Source organism: Varanus komodoensis, unplaced genomic scaffold, assembly GCF_004798865.1.
Source record: "Varanus komodoensis strain SLA01 unplaced genomic scaffold, ASM479886v1 scaffold8, whole genome shotgun sequence".
Lineage (NCBI taxonomy): Eukaryota > Metazoa > Chordata > Lepidosauria > Squamata > Varanidae > Varanus > Varanus komodoensis.
Genome location: NW_025336481.1, coordinates 17,509,112 through 17,520,568, shown reverse-complemented (window position 1 = coordinate 17,520,568; position 11,457 = coordinate 17,509,112).

The window sequence follows — 11,457 nt, the reverse complement described above, 5'->3', positions numbered from 1 at the left end:
TTTGAGAACATGTGGATGCTTCTAGAGTAATCTCCCTACTTTGCCTTTTCAAACAAATTTCATAACTAGTTTTTAACCCCCAGCCCAGCTTGCTGTGCAATCCTTCACTACTTACTTCTCCTGGGCAAAAAAAAAAAAAAAAAAAAAAATCACACAGGGAGCATCCATTTCTGATGCATAGAATGGTCCCCTTTTGAGGGTCAGTTGTTTATTTACGGGTGGTTTTCTCAGAAAGAAATCCCAATAGAAGTATATGAAAGTTGCCATTTATTTTTTCCAGCTGCTAGCTGTATTCAATCTCTCTCAATCTCAATCTCAATCTCAATCTCAATCTCAATCTTGCATGCACGCATACACCCCCCTCCATCCACTTTCATTAGAATAGTTTCTCAGTACTGATGAGGTATATAACAGCAAACACAAACATCAGAAAATCACATTTGGTACAGCAGGGAGACAAAGAAACACACAGAAAGACGTAGTTATATTTATTCAGTGAAATAAATATGAAAAATAAAACTCTCCCATGGAAAATGTATGCAGATCACCAAACGTGCCAAAGGAAACATATTTCAGACTGGATCCACTTTCCACAAAGGGGGCCATGCTATTCTGCTGAGGCAAAAGCAACATGGCATCTTGTGATTCAGGCCCTATTCAGGTTAATTCCTTAGGAGAGGGAGCGCTCTAGCCCACTTGGGTGTTTATATCACCTTCAATTCATTCATTTGCAAGGCTGAACAAGAGTTTACAAGAGCTGAGCAAGGCTGTCAAGGACAGGACATTTTGGAATGTGCTTGTTCATAGGGTTGCCGTAACTTGCTGTCACTTAACAAAAACTACTTGTGGAGTGTGTCTTTTTAAACAGAAGAGCTTCCTGCATCTGTGAAGGCTCTCCATGCATTTGAGAGCCCTCATTTTCCAGTGTTTATCATTGTGTGAAGAGTATCCAAGGATACAGAGACTCTCTTCTTCTGAAAGCTACCATCCATGAATAGCGGGTGACAGAAACTCATGAAGTTCAGTTTGAGAACACGAGTGCTCTTGGGCTTTAGCTTTCACCTCTTCTGTGGCACTGTAGACTGAAATCAGAAAGGGACTGCTGCCTGCAAATTATCTGGACTAGGCCTCAGTCATCCAACTCAAACTGTACACATGTTGATCATCTGTGAGCTCCCTTCCATCCATGCACCTCCATCAACACGGTCCCGTTCTCCTCAAGTGGATGCCTTTCTGGTGAAGGTGTCTGTACTGAGCATCTCTTACCAATGGAGTTACAATTGCATAACAATTAAAGAAGCTGCTGATTAAAGTGGATTATTTCAGCCATGGCAAATGATGTTTTCTATTGAGCTGGTTTGGAAAACACATCAACCCACCATGGTTTGCTATTGAAGCTGGGTTGTCATTTCATGAGAACAAAGCTGAGGTCACCTAAAGTAGGTTGGTTTTTTCCAGAAAACCCACTGTTAGAACACGGGTTGTTCTAGGCTCGTTGTGTCCTCTGAACCCAAATGCTATTACCCACCATGGGTGAGATCAAACAGCTAGTGAACTGTTGGCAAAACTGGCAGAAATACCTTTTTTTTTTCTTGACAAGCAGCTGCCAGATGGACCCTGCCGCCAGCAGCCTCCAAACTGGCCAAGCAGCACTTGGAGCTACTGCTGGAAGACTTCTCAAGTTGCCAGAAGGAATGCCTACTTTGCTTGCAGAGGCGGCACATGTCCTGTGTCACGGAGTGGCTCTCAGATGTCCTTGGTGGCTTGAGAGCAGAACTCTCCATCCACGGGTAGAAACCCATTCCAAGATGTTGCCCCAAGCTCAGGGTAGATGCCCTGGGCAGCAGGTGGGAGGCAGCAACTTGCCTGCTGACGTTGTGCTTAAGGCGGCAGCTCTGAGGCAGCAAGAGGCAGGGATGCCCGACCAGTTTCCCTATTCTCCCCTCTGTATTTCCGGCATGAGCCCTGTTTGTGTCACAGGGACAAAGAAGCGCCTCCCTCCATCCCTCTGTTTTTTTAATTTAAGATACTACTTGCTTTGTCCTTGTAGTGCAAACAGGGCTTGTGCATTTTTCTTTCTCTCCTGTAATACTAGAAACTGGGGTCATTCCAAGAAACTAATTGGTGGGAGATTCAGACAGATAAAAGGAGATGCTTCTTGACGCAGAGCATGGTTAAATTATGGAATTAACCTCCACAGGATGCAGTGATGGATTTAAAAGGGGATTAGAGGAATTCAGGGAGGATACAGCTATTGATGGCTGCTAGTCCTGATACCTGTATGCCACCTCCAGGATCTGGGGGCCTTGGGCAGGAAGGGGCTGTTGCCCTCAAATCCTGCTTGTGAGATCCTGTGGACAGCTGGCCGGCCACTGTGCAAGGAGAACGCTGGACTGGGTGGACCCTCACTCTGACCCAGCAGGGCTCCTCTCATGTTCTCATGTCCTGAAGTGCACAGAAGTCAATTTCCAGCCTTGGTGGGACCAACATGCAGAAGACTGCCCTGTGCCAGGGAGTGGTAGGGACCCTCTACATGTCCCAGCTGTGGCTGGAAATGGACCCTATTGCTTGTCGGGGCATGAGCCGCATATTCCCTGCAGGGGCTCCTTGACCGCCACGGTGAGCTGGAATCAGCTCACGATCAGGACTGCCAGAGAAGGGAGCTTGTGCCTCTTTGTGGTGTCCCCTGGGAACTGCCTGGGAGGAAAAGGAGGAAAAGGAGGAAGGGGAGGGCGGGAGTGGGCAAAGTGCCCGCAAAGCGCCTGTGGCGTATTGCCAGGGTGGGACGGCGTGTTGCGTGTCATAGGCTCATGTGCAGAGGAGAGAGCCCCGTGCTAGGATATCCTGGCAGCCAGCCAGCACCTGCACCCCAGGTGATACACAGACACACACGTACCTCCCTTTAGCTCCTTCCTGTTTAGCAGACTTATCACCATAGCAACAGAAATCTTAGGTCATGAGTCTTTTTTAAAAATGTCATCACTGATTAGAGCAGCGGCAATGGAATCTAATTTTCATCAGAAATATTAGAGTGGTTTTGCATAATTGTATATTAATCCCCAACATGACAATATTTAGTTAAGATTCATAAGTTCTGCTGTTTAAAATAAGGATGGCCAAGGGCACATTTCTTTCCCTTTAAAAAGAGCCGCCAACAACATTGCAAGGCTTGAATTTGCATCTGAGCTAGCCCCTTTTAATAATCTAATTATTAATGAAGTCAAGAGAATGGAATATACACACGCCAATGTGAGCTTTATAACATCATAAAAAAGAAGCTAAATTGTGGCATAGTGGTGAAAACGTTGCACTGGGATTGCGGAGATCCAAGTTCTAGTTGCTGCTTAGCCATGAGGCTCACTGGGTGACTTTAGGCTAGTCTGTGACTCTCAGGTGAACCCACCTCACAGGGTTGTTGGGAGGATAAAGCAAGGGAGAGGGCAAGGCGTATGTCAGTTTTCTCGGGTTTCTTTCTGGAAAAAGCCAGGCTATAAATATTATAATAAAAACTAAATTGCTGTAAGGCAGAAAGATGAATAGCAGATTTTGAGGACCGATCACATTCAGATCAGGGAGAGGCTGGGCCCATTTTGTGCCCTTTGCTAAGCGCACCCTGATTCCCTGCCCATGTGCAGGAGGGAAAGAAACTGTATCAGAGCCAGTCCAGGCAGTGGTAGAGCCACAAAGGATAGCCCCAGGATGTTTCCAAATGGTATCTATTGCATCCCAGGAAACCTAGGAATACCCTTTTTATTGTTGGGAATAGTTGTTCAAGTTGGTACTGGCATGAGCATTAACGGGTGAGAGCGGTGCACTCCGGCACCTTTACTTGCATGCACTGTTTTTCTAATATGCTATTTGGAGTCATTCCCACTTGTTGAACATCCTCTCTGCCATTTGTTTATTGTTATAACTCTAACAATCAAGCATAATCGTAACACTAATTGTCATAACTCTAACAATCAAGCATAATTAGCATTTGATCCAGACAGCTGGAAGAAAAAGCAAAGCATGTTCTTTCAATGGCTGTGGTAAATGTAGGAAAAGACCCATTCTCTCCTCCTGCAGTTATATGTATAAAAATTTTCTCCCCCAAATTTCTTTGACATCTGACTTTTCAGAGTGCAGAAATGTTCAGTTTGATTTGGCAGTTTCCGTTATTTTCATTAGTTTCAAATATGAGGACTTATAACTAAAGGGAGACTTTTTCTCTAAACTAAAGAATGGACCTGATTTTGCATGGTTGGAGTAGCCCTTAATTTAGCCAAGCAAAGCTTTCATGAAAACTTAATGGACACATTGGGAAGTCCTGTCTGAGTGAAGCCTGGCTTGCTGCACACCTAGGGATGCCCCTGCTGTATTGCAGCCCCATAAACCTCTGAGGGGGCCAATCACGCCGTTCCTTTGAGAGAGGTCTGCCCCAGAGAATTGGAAAGGGTGCAAAGGTGCTCCATGGTTTATTAATCTCCCCTGGCCTCAAACCCCATGGATGGCAAAGCTATGTCCTAGTTAGGGAAGCCAGCCCCTAGTGGCTAAAGATGGGACTGCAGGCTTCAAATAGATGGTGCACATATTAATTCATGTAATATAATATAATTTATTTATTTAATGAATTTGTTGTTGTTAGTCGCGAAGTCGTGTCCAACCCGTCGCGACCCCATGGACAACATTCCTTCTGGCCTTTCTGTCTTCCACCATCCCCTGGAGTCCACTTAAGCTCACACCAACTGCTTCAGTGACTCCATCTAACCACCTCATTCTCTGCCGCCCCCTTCTCCTTTTGCCATCTATTGTTCCCAGCATTAGGCTGTTCTCCAGGGAGTCTTTCCTTCTCATTAGGTGGCCAAAGTATTTGAGTTTCATCTTCACTATCTATGCTACTCCAATAGCCCAAATCTGGGCTCTCTGCATGGCTCATAATATAAAACAACACAACATTCTAAAATCAATAACATTAAATCACTATATTCAAAACATAGTAACACATAATGCAAACTTAAAATATAATATTTTAAAATAATAATATAATATATGTTAAATAAAACAATTTGAACTAAAATCCACTAAACCAGACATGGGGTCAATTTAAAACTAGTAGTCATTAAAATCCATTGTTAAAATAACTGGAGAAAAAGTGAGTCTTTGCCTGGTGCCGAAATGCTAGCAGAGTCAGCACCAGGCACACCTCTCTGGGGAGCCTATTCCAGAGGTGGGGCACAACTGCTGAGAAGACCCTTCTTCTAACCAGCATCTCCTTATATGTAAGTACAAACACTTTAAATTGGACCCAGATTTCCACTGGTAGCCAGTGTAGTTGGTATAAAACTAGTTTGATAGGTTGATTAGTTCTTGTCAGCAATTGCTTGGCCCTATTTTTGTTAGACTAGCACAGTTGGTAGCATTTTAGGTTTAACTCAGACAGTTGCTAATTATGCTTGATTGACTTATCATTAAGAGCTGCCTGATGATTGGTTGTTTTTTGGTGAAAGCTACCCCAAGATTATGAGTGCATTCAAAAGAATGGGGCATATGTTCGACAGGAGGGGCGGACATGTTGATTACTTTGGGAAAGTTGAGAAAGAAGAGAAAATCTGAACCAGATGGTATTTAAGAAATACACACAGAAGGTGAGAACAAGCCTCAACTAAATATTAAATAAATGAATTCATTTGAGAAACACCTTGTTTCTGGGAGACAAAAGGATAGAAGACCCTGCTGGTGAAACCTAAGGAAGGTAAAAATAAATCTTAGAGGGCTGATGAAGTAGGCAGACTTTCTGCTCCTTTTGTACATCGTGTCAACAAGGTGTTGTGAATGCAAATCTGCTGACTTGATCCTTTACCTGCCAGGCATGTTACTTGCTTCCTGCAGGATGCTTTTCAGGCACTGTAGCAGAAAATAGAGAAGAGCTATTGCGCCCCTCCCCCCATCCCATCTTTTCTGCTTCAGGAGGGCATGTCTGATTAGTTTTGCTTTTCACCACAGGGGAACATCATTACCAGCCATCCAGTCCCTTAAGGGAATGAGTGACAAGCAGAGAGAGTTATGGCTGTGTTAGGAAGGAGAGAAGGCTCTGCACCGTCCCTTCCATGCAAATGGCGGTATTAAATCACAGAGATAAATCACAGCACTGAGGAGCCGAGTGATTGGTCCCCATTACCATTTAGGAGGGGCACTTAGGCTTGCTGGATGCTCACAAGTGATCAGGGTACTGTACCTTGTACAGCAAGCTTGCTGTGCCATTTAGCCTGATGGTATAACTGGACTCTGGTCATACACTGGGGTGTAGGAATCTCTAAAACTAGAGCTTGTTGAGGTTCTTTGCTTTTCACCTCAAGGTCATTCCAACTCATATTCATAGTGGATTGCCAGCTTTATTTTCTGCATGAATTTTTGTGCATATTTTCCTAAATTTATGTGTCAATCATGCTTTTTTCTCTCTCATAAAGTGTATTTGTGAGCATTTGCCAAATGTACTCATTCTTTGAATGGGCACATTTTATTGTGTGAACTGTATTTAGCTGTGTTGAACCATATTCTGGGCCCTCAAACCATTTCCCCTTAACACACAGGATTCCACTGGCGTTAAGCTGATCACAGAAGCCAGGCAGCCTTTTGCCTACAACCATGACCATCCCTGATGGGAGTTGTGGACTGAAACATCTGCAGGGCCACAAGTTGCTCACAGAAATGGTTGTAATGGAGAGCCAGTGTGGGGCAGTGGTTAGGAGTACAGGACAGCTGCCTCCGTGACCTTGGGCCAGATTCTCAGCCCAGCCTACCTCACAGGATTGTTCTTTTGAGGACAAGATTGAAAGGAGGAGGGGAATTATATATGCCACCTTTTTAAAATCCCTTAATGTTTTTAAAAGGTGTTGTAAATATGGGTTGTGACATTGAGGATTTGGTGCTGTACCCTCTGCTAGAACACATGGAAGGCGGTTGGATCTTACTACCAAACTCCACCTGTGAAGCCAATGGGAAGAGGATGCGAAAGGCGAGCTCACCATGGCTTGTTGCAGATTAAGACCCCTCCAGCTGCCTGCAGTCACTGTTGAGGCCCACAGCGGCAGAGGAAATGCAGCCCTTCATTGGTCTGCAGTTGACCCCCCATATCCCCCAAGTGTCAAACTATGCTACTTGTATAGTATGCGTGTGAAGAAATTCTTTTATTTTTCTCCAGAATAAGTGCATGCAGCTCTAATTCAGATTGGGACTTCCTGCACACGAGCACCTTCCCACTGTTTCTCCTGCAAATTCCCTTTGTGGGGTGGGGCAGGGCAAAGTGGAGGGGAACTTCCATTGGCACCAATGGAGGCTTTGTATTTCCCACTTCCAGCCCTGTGCATGCGTGTGCATGTACAATTTTGGGGAAAAAACCATTCATAAGGGAAAAAGGTTTAAGTTTCCCCTCCCAGGGTTCAGTTCAATTCAGAGCCCTGCACACTTACTCTACAGTAAACTACCGTATTTTTTGCTCTATAAGACACACTTTTCCCCCCGTCAAAAGTAAGGGGAAATGTCTGTGCGTCTTATAGAGCAAATATGTGTGTGCAGTAAGTCTGTCAGATGTGCAGCCCATGGGGAAGTGATGGGGAATGTGCCTGTGAGTATGTGCCCATTTGATTCAGAATATTTTTTTTCTTTTTTCCTCCTCTAAAAACTAGGTGCGTCTTATGGTCAGGCACGTCTTATAGGGCGAAAAATATGGTATGTGCTTTACCTATGCCACTGTGCGGTTAACGATTCTGTCATTTGACCCTAAGAATCAAATGCCCAAGTTTGCTTTTCCCCTCCTTGCTGCCTCTCACAATCCTTTTTCCTTTTGTGTTGTGTGTTTTGCCTTGTAAGCCTGCAGGCATGGATTGTCTTATTTCTGATCTTTGTAAGCCATTCTGGGATCAGGGTAAAAATGCTTAACATAAAATGAAACAACAAATTCATTGCTTCTTTCTTTCAGTATTCTGAACATCACATAAGTCCTGAGATGGTAGTTATGGTAAGACTTTAGGATATCTCAGCGGCCACCCAATTGGGGTTTTATTCTTTTACAAATGAGCTAGGCAACTGGCCTATGAAGTATTAATAATTTTGAACTGTGAGTGGACTGTGGGTTGTGCATTTCACCACTTATCCATTTTCCAGCAAACATCTTTCTGGAGGGTTACATATGCCCAGTTGTACAAATAAGGGCATCCTGGAAAAAAAGTCTCAAGATCCTACTGCAAACCTTGATCTGTGTTTGAAATAGAAATCTGGCATTAAAGCATGAAATTTTGAGCTAGAACAAGATTCAAGTGGGTGCCCCAGTTTATTGCTCTTGTGCTTAAAGGCAAGTACATTTCTTAATATTTGTTCCAGCACCTGCATTTATTTTCATATGATCATTACCTGTTACTGCTAAGACTGATCTGCAAACACATTCTCATTCCCTCCCCTGCTGCCTCACACATGCAAAGACTGATAAACATTGCAGATGCACATGGTTTGACACAGACCCTCTACTGCAGAAGGCTAGCTCTTTAAATGCCGAGACCAGCATTATAAATGAAAGATCTTCAGAAGCCAGCAAAGCATAAAATTAGCATTAGTGTGAAAATGACACTGTTGCATCATCCTGCATGCAAAACAGAAAGCAAAAGACAGCGGCACCCAATTTTCCCTTTCCTCTCTCTACCAAATATGTGAGCTGTAATGATTTACAGCCGCTAACAAGGTACTGTCAGAGCTGCAGCAACCCCATAATAAGGACTAATTCCAATTTCCTTTCATAGGTAGGTCTGGGCATTAACCATTTCAAGGAGTGTAAGTTGTCCCATCATATCATAATGGAAAAGCATTTTCCTGATAATTTTGGGAAGGGTCTATTAGCAGAACCTGGTAGAAATGAAACATTCTGTTCACGGCTACTGCTTTGCTCTTGCTTGAAAAATGCAAAAGCATTCTCCACTCTGATGTGCCATTTTCCATGTGTAATCTGGTAATAATATTCTAACAGCACTTAACCTGTACAAAGAAAGCTACTGGGGCTCAGAAATGGATGAATGGGAGTTCCACCATATGGTCTGAACTTAAGGCTGAAACAGTGGCATTTTCTAAATGCTCAAGAACACTCATTTCTCCAGCCAGTTTGCAAGAACAGAGGAAAAAAAGGACCAGCTGACCCAGCTAATAATATAAAGTAGAATATGGCAGTACTAAAATCACACTGGGGGCTTGAGCCATCTACCCCCTTGGGGAAATTAAGCCTTATGTTTCAGAGCACTCCTACTAAAGAAGAAAATTGGTGAGCAGATGGGTCATCTTTGGTGATGTTTGATGACAGGGTTTGGAAGAAATAAGTCTACGTCTGTCTTCCATGTTTTTGGCTCCTGCAGAAGCAGTTGCTCACAAGAATTAGCCTCTTCCACATAGCAGGTACATCATGCAGTTAGATCTAGGGCTGAATTCACACAGCAAATGAATGATGCAGCCATTTGCGCTAATCTGTCAGAAGACAATGAAAGCCTCCACCAGAACTCTTGAGATTGGCATGGCTGCATTAAAGGGCATTCCTTCTGAAGCAGCAATTTGGGGCAAGAATTCTTTTAGGGCACCACTGCAGCAGCATGCAAACCGAGATAGAGGTTCTGAGATTTAAGAAAAGTGAGTAAGAGAGGTTTTGAAATAATTATTTGGGAGATTTAAAATTCACAGTAGCTTTTCCAAATAAGGTTACTTCCAGACTGACAGCTCCTAATGCTACCAGTCATACCAATAGCTACCAATTTGCTCAATGGATTTTTCTTGTAAGAGAAAAGATGGAAGAAATGATAAGAAAATATGGTAGGGTTCCAAATGGAAGACATCATCTGACATCATTACCTGAATGAAAACGTACAGGTGCCATGGCATCATAAGATGCTATATATACTCATCAAACATGTAGGATAATCAGAAGATGCCTGGCTCGTCATTCTGAAATGAATGGTCTGCCAGCACAGAACACCAGCGTGGAATAGTGGTTAGAGTCTAGGGATAAGACTCAGGAGGCTTGGGTTCTATTCACATCTCAATCATGAGGCTCACTAGGTAATTTTAAGTGACTCATGGACTCTCAGCCGAACCAACCTCACATGGTTATTGCTGTGAGGAAAAAAAAGGAGAGCAGAAGAACTTTGTAAGCCACCCTGGATTTCCTGCAAGATGGAGAAAAGTGTGGCATAACTCTAATAATAATAATAATAATAATAATAATAATAATAATAATAATAATGCCTTGGTAGTGGGCCTTCTTGATAGCAGCAACTGCACTTTTGAGAGCCCTTTTTGGTGTAGTTCAGGACGCAGAAAATGTGGCATGTTTCAAATGCCTCCTGCAATGCATTTGTTCACCCAGGCCTCCTGGCTTATAATTAAAATAATTTTGCTATACGTGGTTACTCCTCATATATTGCTCTGTATTCTGATAAATGAAATTATTTTTAATATTGAATGTTAATGGTATTTGAAATGTGATCTTAATGCTTGTATATGAAAACTTCGGAATTTTATTATATTTAAACATTATACAAATATATGAAACAAACAATCATTCAATATGCAACCCAAAACATTACCAGAAATATTTTAATTATGGCTCTTCTTCTGCAGTGTAATAGAGGATTTCTGACCTTTTTTGGACTCATGGAAACAGTCGGGCTTTTGAGAAAACCTCTGTGGGCAGCACGAAGAAATGTCTGATCAGTAGATTGCTGTGGCATTTACTGGTCACATCTATAAATCTTGACTGTGTCTTATTAAACAAAAATGTTTGCTTCATGTCTGTTGCCATTGCAGTGCTTCTTTTAATTCAGCTAATTTCTGCCAGTGCGATACAGCTAATGCATCTTTTAAACATGTTTTGTCAAACTTCAGGACTTATTTCTTTTTTTGGGAGGAACTGATTACACAAATAAATGTTGCACTGGAATAGACTTTAATATTCACTGATGTGAATGTTGTTTATTTTCACCAGTTTTTATATCTCTAGTGGCCAGCTCCCTTTTTTGTTCTAGGGTTGAAGTACAGTTCCTTCTTGCTTTGGTTGTCCTTGAGATTTTGTGCAATATTCCATTTGAGGCAAGACAAATTTAATGTTAAAAATGATCACATATCTAGAAGACATAACACAAGTACACAAAAAGCACCCATCTGGACTTAGTAGGTGATTCTGTAGCAAAGGAGTAGTCAACTTTTTGCCTCCAAGGACCACATGCAGAAGTGGAGGACAATATTTTCTGGATCCCCCTTAAACTTTAGATTTGGCTCACATGTAACTAGAAGCATCCATGGGTGAATTCCCCATGGAGCATCTAGTTTTGTGACCACCGTTTTGAATATGCAAGTGCAGCGGTGGTGTGCCATAGCGTCTCATTATGTGCGGGGTGTTAGGGTGGTTGACAAGCCATCTGTCACTCTATAACACACTCTGGGTTC